General features: G+C 44.5%; 1 protein-coding gene across 1 annotated transcript in view; it reads right to left on the bottom strand.

Moving 5' to 3' along the window:
• The window catches only part of LOC134843901 (uncharacterized), a 681,357-nt gene that overhangs the window by 272,058 nt on the left and 393,456 nt on the right, over positions 1–15,843 (bottom strand). The gene's annotated exons all lie outside the window — the stretch shown is intronic.

The raw sequence follows: 15,843 nt of genomic DNA, 5'->3' as shown, positions 1-15,843 counted from the left end.
GCTTACGAATGAAAAATTACAATGAACTAAGTGACAACAAGCAGGTATGCATAGTCCCAAATCCAAATAGTCAAAGTGCTGCTGTTTTAGGAAGATCCTTCTCGATCACGAAGAGCGGCCTCTGCGTGAGTGTCTTGTTGAATACCCTTGACATGCCAATCACGATACAGAAGGGGAGGAAACTGGGATATGCTTTACCTGTAAAAACTCGATATGAAATGACTGAAAACCATAAACAAAATGAAGTTGTTGATTGTCCCAATCATAGGGACAAAATTTGTATCTTGAGACGATTGAATAAAATAAAAGATTCATCAGGTCTTGTGAAGTCACTTAAGTCAGAGACAGACGATGGACTATCGAGCTGTTCAAATTTCCCGGAACGGCCCACATTAGACGAAATACAGGGTGATAAACCGGTTCTACCGTAAATTGAACACTTAAGAGGCAAGTTAACGGACGAACAGCTCGCAGCCATCAAGGACGTACTAGAACGGAACGAAGAGGTTTTTTCAAGACATAAGGCAGACATCGGGTCTTGTAATATTGTTGAGCATGAAATAGAACTTGAGGAAAACGCAATACCGCACAGGGAGGGGGCGAGGCGCATGACCCCACACAAATCGGATGCGTGTAGAAAGGAGATTGAAACGCTACTAGAGTATGACATGATAGAACCATCTAAATTACCGTGGGCGTGGGGAGTAGTGATGGCCAAAAAGAAAGGCGACCAGTTGAGGTTTTGTTGCGACTTTCGATACCTGAACTCCGTCACGGTGAAGGATGCCTATCCCATACCTAGGATTGATGAGAGCCTCTCGAAGTTAGGTGATGCAAAATTTTTTACGACTCTTGATTTAGGCTCGGCTTTTTGGCAGGTACCACTCAGGAAGCAGGACAGGGACAAGACAGGGTTTGCCTGCGAGTTGGTTCTGTTTCAATGGAAACGGATGCCGTTTGGACTTTGCAATGCCACAGCCACGTTTCAGCGGTTGATGGCACACGCGCTGATAGGTGTGACGAAGAAGTATGGCAATCTGGTAATGTGCTATGTGGATGACGTGGTAATAGCGACACCCACACTAGAGGACCACATCGAGAGACTTGACGAAGTATTTGCGTGTATGAAGAGGTCCTGGTTGAAGTGCAAACCATCAAAGTGTGAGATACTCAAGGACTCGATAAAATACTTGGGCAGGATGGTGGACAAACACGGCATCAGACCAGATCCAGACGCAGTAGAAGCAGTTCTAACTTGGAAATCGCCGAAAACGGAACCCCAATTGATGAGCTTTCTGGGTTTTGCAAATTACTATAGAGAATTCGTCAAAGGCTATGCAGATAAAGTTTATCCGATGAAACAGTTAATGAGGCACAAGAGCAAGAAGTTCACGTGGAATAACGCAGCGGAAGAGTCATTCCAGAGAATAAAGAAAGAGTTGTGCGAGGCACCAGTACTAGGGATGCCAACAGAGAAGGGGATGTACGTACTGGATACGGACGCGTCGGTAGTAGCGATATCTGGAATTCTCCACCAAGAACAAGAGTGGAACGGGAAGACAGTCTTGAGACCAATAGCGTACGGGAGCAAAGTCCTAAGTGACACGGAAATGAAGTACGGAGCACCGAAAGCAGAGATGTTCGCGGTGGTTACCTTTGTCGAGAAATATAGGGCATACCTAGGCAGTGAGCCATTCAAGTTGCGAGTCGACAACCGGGCACTAAGCTGGCTGAAGACGTACTCAATGGACCAAAGTTACATTGGGAGGTGGATAGTTCGCCTGGACGGATACAATATGATAATTGAGCACAGAACACGAGACAAACATCAAAATGCTGACAGCTTGAGCAGGAAGACGGAGTTCTACGAGAGACAAGAACAGAGGGAGGCAGATAGACCTGAGATCAAGGATTGCTTCTCCTTCATGGACAAGGAAACGTATGACAGTGTTCCTCTCACGAGATGGTTGGACAAATCAGGCAAACCAATAGAAGATTACCCCGAGTTACCAAAAGAAACTACGAAAGAAACAATCTCGAGAAAGAACCGAGGGATGCCGATAGGAATAATGCTCAAGTCAAAGATCGTGAGGGAGACGCTCAAAGCAAAAGGCTACGATCTCAACCAGGTAGAGACGGGGGAAGCACAAATAGACGAAGACTTAAAGGGGTTACTCGAGAAAATAGCAGATGATAAGCCCGTGATTCCAGAAAACTGTAAGGAGGAACCTGAGGTCACAATACTGCGAAAGAGCGGGACAGCTAGTAATAGAAATACCTCGAAGGTGACTAACCTTGATGGGAAGGAAGTGGTGCAGTCACTGGTTGAAAAGATCCCAGCTGAATTACTTGAACAGACTAGAGTCAGGAGAAAGAGAGTGGAGTTCAAGGAAGAAGCTGAATACCTGGGACTAGGTCAAGAGTCCGGGGAGCGGTCCACGTCCACAGAAGAAGAAAACAATGAAGGAGAAAATTTGTCCGGGGAGTGTGAAATGTGGGATGAGGACTCGGAAGCGAGCAGTGACAATCAAGATAGTCTCTGCATGATATTGGCAGAAGAAAAGATTAGACACCACGACAGGGAATTACAAACAGATCCGTCCCCAGGAACCTTCAACTTGGACGTGCAGGAAATACGAGGTGGTGAAGAACTTGAAATCTGGTGCCGGAAGACGACATGAAGGTGGTAAGGAGGATAGTATGCGTGAAGCTGAATGACGACGCCCACAACCCTGGGGAGATGAATGGGCAGATCATGGCGCTGAAGGAACATGTCAAAGCGAGATATAGGCTGTCGGACCTGATAAGAGCCCAGAAGAATGACAAGATGACAAGCAATCTCTCCAAATGGATCCGAACGGGGTCCAAGGAGAAAGGGGAACTTGAAGAAGACAGCTGCAAGATCCTGAGCCAGTTCTACAAAGAGAGGAAAGAGTTACTCTATCACTCGGCTGACGGGGTGGTAGCATGCAAGAGAAAAGACGAAGACAAGATACTACACAAGCACAACCTCATCATATTACCACAATTGTATCAGACAGAGGTGCTGTTCAGATCACATGATCAAATGGGGCACCAGGGGATAGACAAAGTGCAAAAAAGAATACTTCACAGGTTCGATTGACCTGGATTGAGTAAAGCCTGTGAGAGGTGGGTGAATGCATGCCTGACATGCTTGCAAGTGAAAGACCCAAGGAAGATGAAATTCCCACTCAAGTCGGTGGAAAGCTCGGAATTTAATGAAGTGGTGCAAATAGTCCACCAGAAGATCTGTATGACGGAGTCGGGGTATAACCAGATACTGGTTATAATTGATCACTTCACAAAACTGGCAGAAGCGGTGCCGTGTCAAACAGCTTCGGCAGAGGAGACTTGTGACCACTTGATAACCCATTGGATATCAAGGTATGGTTGTCCAATGACTTTTCAGTCAGACAACGGCAAGGCCTTTGTGGGGGACTTGACTAAGGAATTAATGAAGAGGTCACACATTGCTCAAGCACACTCAACGACTTACCATCCTCAGACCAACGGGCTGGTAGAGAGACAGAATAGAACATTGGTGAACATGCTGAGGGTATACTGCTCTAGATACATGACGGACTGGGATAAGTATCTGCCGCAAGTCGTAGGGGCATACAACAGTACTCAACACTCAACGACGGAATTGGCATGACAATTAATATTTTAAATGATTGATGGTACTAAAACATAAAATGAATCTGTATGTTTTTAAAAAAGTTTCCAATTGAACTATTTAAGTAGGAAGAAAAAGAAAGGGTTTTAACTATAGGGGGTTTTTAGGTAAGGAACACAGCCTGTCGGTCTAAAAATCGGGTGTTATTTTCAGATTGATTTGGTAAAGTCAAATTGACTACCCAACTGTTTTCAATTGAAGAAAGAGAACGCAAATTGAACGACACCTCAAGAAGCAAGCTCAAGTTGCTAAAGTAAACTCAAGTTGCTAAAGTAAACTCACGTCGCTAATACTCAAGTTGCTCAGGTAAAACTCAAGTTGCTAATACGCAAGATCACTTGGAAATCACGGAAATGGCAGATCGATTCTGGAAGTCCATGCCATCGGCTTTAAAAAAACCCACACTTGACGAATTGTACAGAAGTCTGAGGGACCTGGATTATACTCGAGTGGACGAGAGAATGGCAGTGATGTTGAATGCCATCCTCCAGTTGGAGGAACAGGGCGAGTGTCGGGAGTCTGCGACAGAGGCGGTTTTGATGGTAGGCTACACCACTGATGGAATATCCAATCAAGAGCAAACTAGGTGGCTGTCCTGGAACGTGGATGGAGCAATAAGGGGGTTCGATTTGGCAAGGAACCCTGGCTTGAGTAAAAATACTGAGTATGGTGCAGGGGAGTTCCCACTGCCGGTCAGACCATCAGTCAGATCCATGGGCCAGAGCGCGGGCACAGCAAACGGGGGAAGCGTATCCGGAGTCAGTATCATGAAGAGAGAGCTTGAGAGGACTCAGCGGGAGAGGAACAAGGCGAACCTCGACCGGGATCAAGCGGTGCTCGAGAGAGATCAGGCAAAACTTGAGAGGGATCAAGCGCGTAGGGAACTGGACATGTTAAGAGCTGAACAGCTACAGGCAGAAAGGGTGCGAGAGAATGCCGCGAATTGCGAGCAGCTGAAGTCGGAGCTTGAAAGGATCCAGCAACGACAACGCGAGCTCGACATGCAGAAAGGGGCTAGGCCCAAAGAGCGGGTGGTGACCGGCTCAAGACCAGAGTCACGTATGGAGGTGGATGAAGCTCCTAGGTCGAAGGGACGATTTAACCTCGATCGCGCGGCTCAAGAACATATGAACGAAGGGTTGGAGGTGTGGATACCGTCTGAATCAGCGTCCTCCCTACGTGGTCTAGAGACACAAGTAATACGCCCGTTGATGGACGATCATGCGTCAGGATACAGTCTTTCCAGAAAGAAGACCTAGTCACCTGGTTTGAAGACTTTACCGAAAGGGAGAAAATTGAGATACAGATAGTGACTGAGTGTTACGCGAGTACCACGGTGAACCTAGCAACAGCTCTGGGATTCTTCTCAAGAATGTGCAGTCTCCAGTCACTGGAGAGGCTAGAGTCAGAACACCACTTGGTGACCGCGTTGAGCGTGGAGTCATGGCCCGGAGTGTTGCAAGTAACCCAGAAACACATCAAGAGTTGGAAGGTTGGACTCGAGGCGGAGATGGGATTTCCCATGAGCGAAGCCTATGGTCTGCCTCTAAATGCGAAGTCCCTAGTGGGGTCAGTGATGGCCAACCTATGTGGCAGCCACTACCCATTACACATGGCGATGGTGGAAGTGTCCAGCCAGAGGGTATTGATAGACAAAGCCTTCTCAGTGCCTAAATGTGTAAGACTGGCTCGGATGTCACATCATTCACACAAGCTGTTGAGGAAGATCCGGGGAACAGTGCCGAAAGAACAAAGGAACGACTTGAGTGAAATCTGGGGCGAAGAACTTCTAGGCTTGTAGAGCGAAAACACAAGTGATCATGAGAGACAAAACGTGATTGGGAAACCCATGGTAGGTGCTCCAAGCTTGGAAAAAGTCGACGTGATACACGAGAAGATGATGGAACTTGAGCCTCTCCTAGAAGCCTCGGGAGAACGCAATTTTAGGAGCATCGACCTCACACACGGGGATTGTCCATGTCACTGTCTGGCGCAGACAGTGTGGTACCCAGACCACGCCAATCTCTGCCTGATCTGGGATGTAGAAGAAATCAGGTCGTTGGGACTACCCGAGCATCAACAAAAAGTGACCATCTTGGTGGTGAGCACAATGCTGGCTCTACGATGGATAGAGGAAAACATAGCAAAGTATCGGAATCGAAGACGCCAACAGCAGAGTCGATTCACGCGATAGACTACAACAGGAGATTTGAGTTGTTCGAGACCGCATGCAAGGTATTCGCCATACCAATGGAGGTCAGGCACGTGTGGAGCCGCTTGAGATTCTTTCCTTGGTTTCGCGCGGCGTTAACATCCTGGTTATATGTGGTGACGAAGGATCACATGAGGAAACATCAAAAGGAATATCGACAATTCCAGGCCGAGATAGGACCAGATGCCTTCAAGAGACCTCTGCTGATCCATCGAAATGCGATCACGACGGGGTGGAAAAGAGTGGGTAGAGTATCCAGAGACAACACTAGAGCGAGGGAGTCGATACTGGAGGAGCACCTGGCGAAGAATGTACGCCTGAGTCTTCACAATTCCTTCTGTTTGAACCGGGAGTCGAAGGTGAAGAGCTTACCGTATCGAGCGAAGAGATTGCAAGAGCAAAGGGAGTGGATGCGATCCTATGAACAGCTGAAGGCTTGGGAGGAGATTGTGATCAGCTCCGATGACGAAGAGGCACTATTAAAACAGATCACAGTGTCAAACATATAGGGGTCGGGTACCTCGAGGGCGAAGAACACGAGGTGAGCCGGTGGCTCAAAAGGAAAATGCTAGAGTCTTGAGTCTTGAGAGGGAGGGGGCTCGAGGGTGAACTCGGATGAAATCTGAGTTCACGAAAAAGAAATTTTAACAAATGAGATATTGTTATTAATATGCTAGATCTATTATATGAATCAAAATGCTGCATGACAATTTCCTGATTGAAATAGGACAAAAGACATTTTAAATTATCAGCTTAAAAAGCGAGAATTCATAGGTGCAGGTGTGTGCAGATTTTGATTGCTGTTTAGCGATAGTGTGAAAATTTTATATGGTTGTGAATTTTGGGAAGGTAGATAAACTTAAGTCTGCTGCAAACTTCTGTAAATGACCACTGGCACTGTATCTTGAGTGACACTTGGGTTTCTGGGGATTCACTGACAGAGACAGCACGCGATGAGGACATCGATCTTGAGTCCGGGGAGTATGTGCCAGTCGGTCATATCTGGAAGTTTGACCTTGAGGGACACAAAAATACGTGATTTTGGAGTGAAGTTTTTTGTTTTCAAAATTTCGAATGAAGCCTGTCATGCTCAGTTTTCTCGCACCAACTGAAAACACAAAAAGTGAAAAAGAGAACGACCGAATTTACAATTGCGAGAAAGTACTTAAGAAAACAGCAGGAAATTGCTATTCGCAATTTCCAGACACAAAATAATACACGAGTAGAGCTGTCTTATCCCGAAATATGAGGAGAGATAATAAAAAGAAGAGAGAACAACTATTCAAAACGAACCAGAGTGAACCTTCAATGGAAAGGTGGACAGCTTGAGTGTCCCAATGGTTCATACAAAAACTCCAATTCTAGAGCCAGAACTTATTTCTGTTATCAAAACTGATCAGTATTAAATTTATCTAGTTATATTATCTAATTCTCGAGTTGCTTACCAATTTAATCACTCCTTGTACTCGAGTGCATCAACATGTGAGTCCCTAATTTAATTTTCTCGAGTGTGTTTTATGATTGTTATGTTGAGATAAGGCGAGTTTTAGGTTGATCCATCTGAAATGGATCAAAGTGCCACTGTCCAATAAAAAGTAACTTAACGAATTGTTCCGACCATGTTTTTAACGGCGTTCGTGTATTTTGGGTTTCTCGAGACCTAAGTATGGGGACGTTCTTATTTTCTAGAGTGGGGGGATATTTTGGTAGTAGCCTTTAAGCTGTAACGGGTTCTAGTCTCATGTCGCAAGCGAACCGAATTGGCTCCGACCGTTCTTGAGGTAGAAAAACACAAGAGATAGTGTCCCTGACTCTTGAGCCAATGGTTATAGGGCCTATTTTTCTTAAGCCTCATATGTGACTGAAGTAGGGGACTGTTACATAATTTCAAATTTAGCAAAAGTTTTTTAATCACGTTTTTTTATTCAAACTTTGTAAACCCTCAAAACCGTCATATCTCAGAAACTAAAAGCAATTGAGCAGTCGCATTTGTCGGCAAGTTTTGCAACTCCAGTACAGCATTGAGAATCAATTTTTGAGACTTCACACTTCACATATAATTTGATAACTTGACACTTCAAACTATATATTTTTTGAAAAAACCAGAAAAACGTCAATTAGGAAAACTTCCAAGATTTGAGCAGCCATATTTGAAGGCAAGATTTGCAACCCCTCAGATTACTCTGACAGCCCCCATCTACAGGGTTGGGAATTTCAAGGAGTTTTAATTTAGGTTTTCTGAAAAATTTAAGGATAAATCACAAGAAATTTCATATCTCAAAAAGGAAAAAGATTTGAGCAGTCATAATTGAAGGCAAAATTTGCAACTCCTGGAAGTACCCCGACAGAGCCTCACTATAAAGATGGCAACTTCAATTTTGCTGAAACTTTTTAGAGCTAAGTTCTTTCATTTTAAAAAGTTAATGACAATGGCATCTCGAAACGTCTGTTTGGGCTCAAATTCTAGCCTTATATAGGGAACTTGCAAAAAAGTAGTCAAAGAAGACGAGTTGACAGGTATTGCTTGTAAACTCGTCTTCTTTGACTACTTTTTTGCAAGTTCCCTATATAAGGCTAGAATTTGAGTTCAAACAGACGTTTCGAGATGCCATTGTCATATATGACACTTTTTAAAATGAAATAACTTAGCTCTGGTTTTCATGACAACTGTGATCGCTTTTTCCTGGACGAGGCGAACTGCTCGTGGTGCTGTGACTCCTGTGTGGATCAACATGACATCATCTTTGCAGCTTCAAAGAACACCGAGCAAAGTTGAATTCAAGCTTTGATTCTTTTAGTGACAAGGTTTCTTTGTAACATTCGCCCAAATACTACATAGTGACGGAGCGTAGAAAAAGTACCTATCGACGACTGGCTGACGTCAGCTACCAAGTTCTACCCGTTTTTCACCGTCTAAACCGAGCCAGTTGATTTTATGGTCTGATTAGGGCGAAGTAAAACGTTACCACTTCTAGGCCATCAGTCCAACGACTTTTAATCAGCTTCCGTTTACATGCGAAGATAATCACATAGAGGGTCTCGGATCCCCAAAATACATGACTATTTTTAAAAACAAGGCTTGATTATCCTATTTTACTATGTTTTTGGTGACAGCTCTATATTAAATCCATTGGAGATGGATTGACCCTTTCCTCTTCCTAGCTACTCATACTCTAAAATACCAATTAATACCGGTGTTAATTCAATTGTTTAGGACATCAGAGTAACAATAAAGTTAGTTTACTACAGTCTTTTGCCATATGATAGTCTCTGGGGGCCGAGCCTCCGATTCCGCGCTCTTCCAGTAATAACGTGGTTATTACTCTAACTTCGTGGCACGGGATGATACTGCTCCTTCCGTCTGCCCCACTGAAGCCTCCTTCCCTTCTATCGACTTCAATTAGTTGTCTTATCGTGCGCGATTGTCACGATACGAGGCTTTGTTTTTTTCGTTCTCTTCCGACTGTCTTGCACTTGTTATTCGGGTTGTAGTATTTTTTGTCACTTTTCAACCAAATATGGCCATTTTTCGTATTTCTCAGAAATAGACTGTCAGCAATCGAATTTTCGAAATATAAAAATTCCAGAATATTCCGACCCTCCTTTTTATAAATAAACGCTTGTTAAGGACTCTAATGTCATATTCGTACTGCGACGGCAGGTTCCGCTGTGCCAATCCGTGGGAATGGCACATACTCCCCGAACAGTCCTCTTCAATGTCCCCATTGATCGCATAACTCCGGGTTATCGTCAAGCAGTGTTCCAGTTCTCTATAATCAACCTTAGAATTCGAATTAGAAAATGAAATTCATCTACTCAACCTCATCTCACTACGTGTCACAAATGGCATCATACTACATCTCACTGCCTTCCATCAATTTCACAAAATTTGCGCCATGATGAGTGTCCTAGATAAAAAAAATTTTTCGACTACTTACGTCATCTCTCCATAGAACTTCTTCTCGCTCTTGCTGACTAAAAAGTTGGTACGTGGCACGGCCACGCACCCGCTAAAATTAACCTAATGTCACTCACCAAGTACAATCATTCATTTATGCGTTTGCCTCAATAATAAAACTGAGAAACTCTGTGGCTAGGAGAGGTGATGAGGTACTTACCCTCATCGAGCGAGCGTACCCGAACTGTACCAGGTCGCCACACAGTGAACACGTGTCTTACTCAGGTTAAAAAATTCAATCGGGTTTAAATAGGTAAATATACTCAATTATGCTCTATATATATACATATTTAAACAGCATCAACTAAATTTTTTCATTGTTTTTCAGCAATTACAACAATTTAACAATTTTCAAAGGCTGGTTTAACCAAACTAGAACAAAACAAAAGGTTTAAAATTTCAACGATCAATCTTAGTCGATTAGTGCAAGTTTTAACGCACAAAGACAATTAAGTTTCTCTCCCTCTCTGTTCATTTCCCTCTCGTTTAACATCTTCATTTTCACTCCATTGCCTCTTTTCCTTGTTCTTCTGCATCACTATCCTCCAGGACTTTCTCCAACATGTCAACGGAGTAGCGGGCCGTGCCTTAACTTTCCTGTTCTAGCAGCCTCGGTTTGCAACAAGGCAGTAAGTGCAGACACAGGCTCACATTCCGTTCTGGAACAGCTTGCAAGACCTCTCTCAGTTCGGCTTCAGTAACACAAGGCGCTCCAGCTGCTCGCTTCACTGCAGTGATAACAGCGTTCCTGTGCGTTAGGAAGGCTCTCTTATAGGCTTTCGGTCCTAAATTTAGCTGGAAGGATTGATAAACTTTCGTGTTCCTGGACATATGACGCTTCGCGCGCTCATTCATTCATGATGTCACAACCGCACGAAACCTCTCCCTCGCCCATATTCTCTCAATGGCTTTGGGTATCCTCAGAACCTTGCAGGTGGTTGCGAAAAGATCTAAGTTGTTGTTCAACTTCACGTTACTCAGTTGCTCGGGTGTCGGCACAGCAGTCTCCTGCTCACTCGTGCCCGCGTTGGCTTCTAACCATCTCACCGCCAGCATGGCACTAACCACCACAATCGACACTGGCTGGTTTTGGTCTGGCAACCCCGTGGAGTACAACTCCTCCACGTCCCATACTAACACCAGCTTCCCGCGCTTGGGGTACCATAACGTGTGCGCCAGGCAGTGACAAGGATACTCCCCATGGGTCATTAGGATGTTCCTTTGGGTCCGATACCCTGAAGCTCCTAGTAACGGTTCTACCGGACCCAAATGATGGTGCAGACGAGTGGAGAACAAGGCCAAAGTGGACGAATTCAATGAAGAGCTGTGGGACATAGTGGTGAAGTTTAAAGAACCCGTCCAGATAGGCACTGGACTGGACGAGAAAGTGAGGAAAGAGCTGCTTAAGAAGATGATTCGCCTAAGAAAGCAGAAGCAAAATACCGGGGCCAACCCTGTAAAGATAGCTCTTCTCTGAACAAAAAACTGATGATAAAAAAATTAGTGTCGAAATGGATGATAAAAATAAAACTAGTTTTATAATTAAAGATACTAATATTCTTAAGGCTAGAGAAGGGGGAGGCAAGAGACGGAGAGAGGGGATTTGTTTAGAGAAGTCGAGTCAGTAATGGTAGTGACGACGCTGCCGAGTAGAGGAGTGAGGTCTAGGAAGAGAAAACGGGAAGCAGAAGAGGCAAGTCCTTCGACGGATGCGGTTTCAGAAAATAACTTGAAGGTGATGGCTCCCATGGTTCTGGCGCGATGGAAGACAGCGGCCTACAAGGGCGGCTCGGCACTCAGGAGTGTGGCTGAGGTGTTAGTCGGAGTAGAGGCTTCAACGACTCCAGGGAAAGAAGAAGAATTCAAACCTCAGAAGGCGAATGCGAAGAGGGGCTCCATCAGTGGACAAATGTGGAAAGTGGATGTGGGAAGTGGATGAAGTGGAGCAAGTGACAAGTGACCCACTTGAAAAACGTGCGACGAGGAACACCGCTCGTCCTTGGTAGATAGCCCTGGAGACAACAAGTGAACTGGAGAATTGCCTGAAAGGACTTGATCGCGGGGTATCCCGGAAGCGCCGGAATTGGGCTACACACTAGAGGGCCGAATTTGTCAAACTAGAGTTGGAGAGCCAGCTGGGGGCGAACTTGGGAAAACTTGCTGCTGGAATTTTTTTGAAGATGCGATGAGAGCACTCTCGTCTGCACCATCATTGATGGCGAACCCTTTTGTCAGGACAGCCGGACAGTTGCTGTTTTCATGGAGCTTGGCGGGAGTGGCGTTGGAAGCGTTGATTTCGTACGACAAACTCAAACTGGGCAAAAAGGGTTTGCGCCTGCAACACATTGCTCGAGATAACTCGAGATTGAGTCTAGCGAGGAGGAAAGATGCCACCTGTCTCTTAAGTTGGATGATGTTAATGATGTCTGACACCGCCATCCAGACGTGCCAACAGAGAGCAATGGGAAGCGAGACAATGGAAAGGAAAATCTTCGCCATCGTCCTGAATGTGTACCAGAGTACTGGGATCGCCAAGGGGGATGGCTCAAGGCAGTCTCTAGAGAACCATGGAAAGCTTAATGAGATAAAGGAGGTTCTCCAACAAGAAATTAGGCAAGAATCATGATGTGCATTGCAACCTGGCTCTGGCAGAAGACTACTCAAGGCCCAAGAAACGGGGAGGTTATCAATATGTGTCTCGAGTGATGGGGATAGCTTACAACCCTTTCTTGGACTCGGAAGCTGGAAACGCTCGCTTGATTTTTGAAGTGGCGGAACTGTTAAAGTTCTGCACGGAGAAAATAGTCGAGAGTGACCCGACGGCAAGGGAAAGACCGAGCCTAGGTCTGCTACTTGAGAAGAGGCCGAATGTTATTAGTGGGCCGCGTTCGGCCAAAAAGGTCAAACTAAGACTGGGAAGCGGAGACGACATGTTGTCTACGAATTTGGGGACCATTTGAAACTTGCTGAGACCATCTTGGTGCCCACATCCTCACGCGAGGTTGATCGAAAAAGTCACGGAGTGGGTGAGATTATCGCCAGCGAAGGATAAAGATTTGGGGAATTTGAACATAGTGCATCAATTGATCCTACCTCATCAGGGGGAATCGGAGGGAGCAACGAGCAAGCTGGATATGCTAATAAAAAAGATGGAGCCAGGCAGTTGTCTGGACTTGGAATGCGGAAGAGGAGGGCATTCTTGTGATGGGCGGTACTGTGTCAGAATACAATCCTTCCAGAGGGAGGATTTAACCACTTGGTTCGGTGACATCACGGAGAAGGAGAAGAGCGAGGTGCAGATAGTGGCTGAGTGTTACGCAAGCACCACTGTGAATGTAGCGACGTCATTGGGATTCTTTTCGAGGATGTGCGGGTTACCATCTCCAGAGATGCTAGAGTCCGAACACCATTTGATGACAGCGTCAAGCGTGGAGTCTTGGCCAGGAGTGAGTGTTGCAAAAGATCCAGAAGCACATCAGGGGATGGAAGATCGGTCTTGGGGCGGAGGTGGGATTTCCTGTGTGCGAGGCCTACAGTTTACCAACGAATCTGAAGTCTCTGTTGAGATCAGTCATGGCCAACTTGTGCGGAAATCGTCATCCATTACACAAGGCGGTGGTTGAAGCATCTAGTCAGAGGGAATTAATCGAAAAGGCTTTTTCGGTGCCGAAGTGTGTACGATTGGCACGAATGTCGCACCACTTTCATAGGCAGTGCTTGGAGATTGAAGAGAAGACTTGAGTGAGAACTGGGGTTAAGAGCTCTGGAGTTTAGAAAAAGAAAACACGAGTGACATTGAAAGACAGATTACGATTGGGAAAGCGATGATTAGTGCTGGAACCTCTGCTTGTTATGGGATTTGGAAGAGATTCGGTCAATAGGACTACCCAGTCACCAGCAGAAGGTCACTCTTTTTGTGGTGAGTTTGATACTGGCGTCACGATGGATCGAGGAGAACGTGACGAAATATCGAGTTTCGAGGGCACCAACAGTGCCGTCAATACATTCCATCAACTACAGCCGGAGGCTTGAGTCGTTCGAGACTGCGTGTAAGACTTTCGCTGTGCTCAAGGAGGTGAGGCACGTGTGGATTCGCATAGGATTCATTTCATGGTTGCGGGCGACGCTGACATCTTGGCTGTACACGGTGACGAAGGATCACATAAAGAAGCATCAGAAAGAACATCGACAGATTCTGGCCGAGATCGGGCCCGAAACCTTCAGGAGACCCTTGCTAACTCATCATAACTGGTTCTGGTTGAAAAAGGGGTGGTAGAGTGTCTAGAGATAATACCCAGGCAAGTGAATCAATATTGGAGCAGGACTTGGCGAAGAACGTGAGCTTGAGCATGCAGAACTCATTTCGCTTGAATAGGGAATCGAAAGTGAAGGGTCTACCGAATCAGGCGGAAAGATTATAAGGGCAGAAGGAACGGATGCGAGCCTACGAAAAGCTGAATGCATGGCAAGAGATCGTGATCAGTTCCGATGATGAATAAGAACTGGCGAGGCAAATTACGGTGTCGAGTGTGTCAGGACAAAGTACCCCGAAAACGAGGGGCACGAACTGAAAAAGGTGTTCAGGGGTTGGTTCTTGAGTCATGAGCGGAGCGAGGAAAGAAAAAGGGGCCTGAGTGTGAACTCAGATGAAATCCGAGAGCACGGAAAAGAAATTTTAATAAAAGAATTATTGTTATTAGTATACTATATCTTGAGAACGCGTTAATATTGTAAATTCAAAAAACGTTTTCGATCATTTTTTGCATCTTCAGGTTTTAAAAATTCTAAACTATCTTTTCAAAATGATCAAAGATCATAAAAAGTGTCACACACATCATTACTTCAAAATTTTAAAAATTCAACCAATCAAAACTTTACAAATGTCACTGAAATTATGTAACAACTATTATGTAACATTTTAAAACATTTTGTCACAAATTTCTGAGAGTTTTCTACATTTTTATTTCATTTTCGTATACTATATCTACTATATAGATCAAAATGCTGCATGACAATTTTCTGAATGGGCAAAATAAAAAAATTTTAATGGTAGCTTACAAAGCGAAAATTGACGGTGCGATAATGTGACAATTTTGCATGGCTGTGAATTTTGGGGTGTAGATAAAGTTAAATCTACTGCAAACTTCTGTAAATGACCACTGGCACTGTATCTTGAGACGCACTCAACATCCTGGGGGCTCACTGACAGACGACGACACGCGATGAGGACAGCGATCTTGAGTCCGGGGAGTATGTGCCAGTCGGTCATATTTGGAAGTATCAACAGTTGGTCTTGTTTTTCTTAAACTTGCACTTCTAACCCATTTTTTCTACTGTATGTAGTGTCTTCAGCTAAATAAAATTGTTGATCCTCCTCCATAACTACCCTTATTCTTTTTGATGTCTAGTTCGATAGACTTTTTTGAACTTTTTTTGATTTTTTCTGGTGTTGTATCGCAAAAGGCGCGAAGCTCAGCTTCGCATGTGTATAATATCTCATATTTCGTCTTTTTTCCTGATTACTGATTATAATAACTACAGTTACTGTTTTTGTTGAAAATAATCTTCAATGCAAAATCTATTATAATTGTGAATATAAGTAAATTTGACATACACTTGCTGTTTGAATTAATTTCGAAATTTTTTGTTTTTCATTGTCCGAAATGCGCAGAATTTTGGGCTTTGAAGCCATTTATAGCTCAAAATTTGTTCAGACTTCTAATTGAACTACGTTATCAAAATTTTTGTTGAGGTGTTTGCATGACATAGTCTCAAAAAAAATTTAATCTCATTTCTTAGGCTTGTTGCCGTGCTAATTTTGATGTATCGCAAGTGGTGCGAAGGTTCGCTTGTGTCCGTTAAATTTGTCTTCTGGTAAAATTTTTTGTATGACAAGTGGCGCGAAGGTCCGTCTTGGCTCATCGTAGGCTATTAAATAATGCCTAGATTAAAGTAGACATCATATTCTATCTTTCT

Source organism: Symsagittifera roscoffensis, chromosome 1, assembly GCF_963678635.1.
Source record: "Symsagittifera roscoffensis chromosome 1, txSymRosc1.1, whole genome shotgun sequence".
Lineage (NCBI taxonomy): Eukaryota > Metazoa > Xenacoelomorpha > Acoela > Convolutidae > Symsagittifera > Symsagittifera roscoffensis.
Note: the sequence above shows the minus strand (reverse complement) of the source record. Positions and strands in the feature narration are given on the sequence as shown.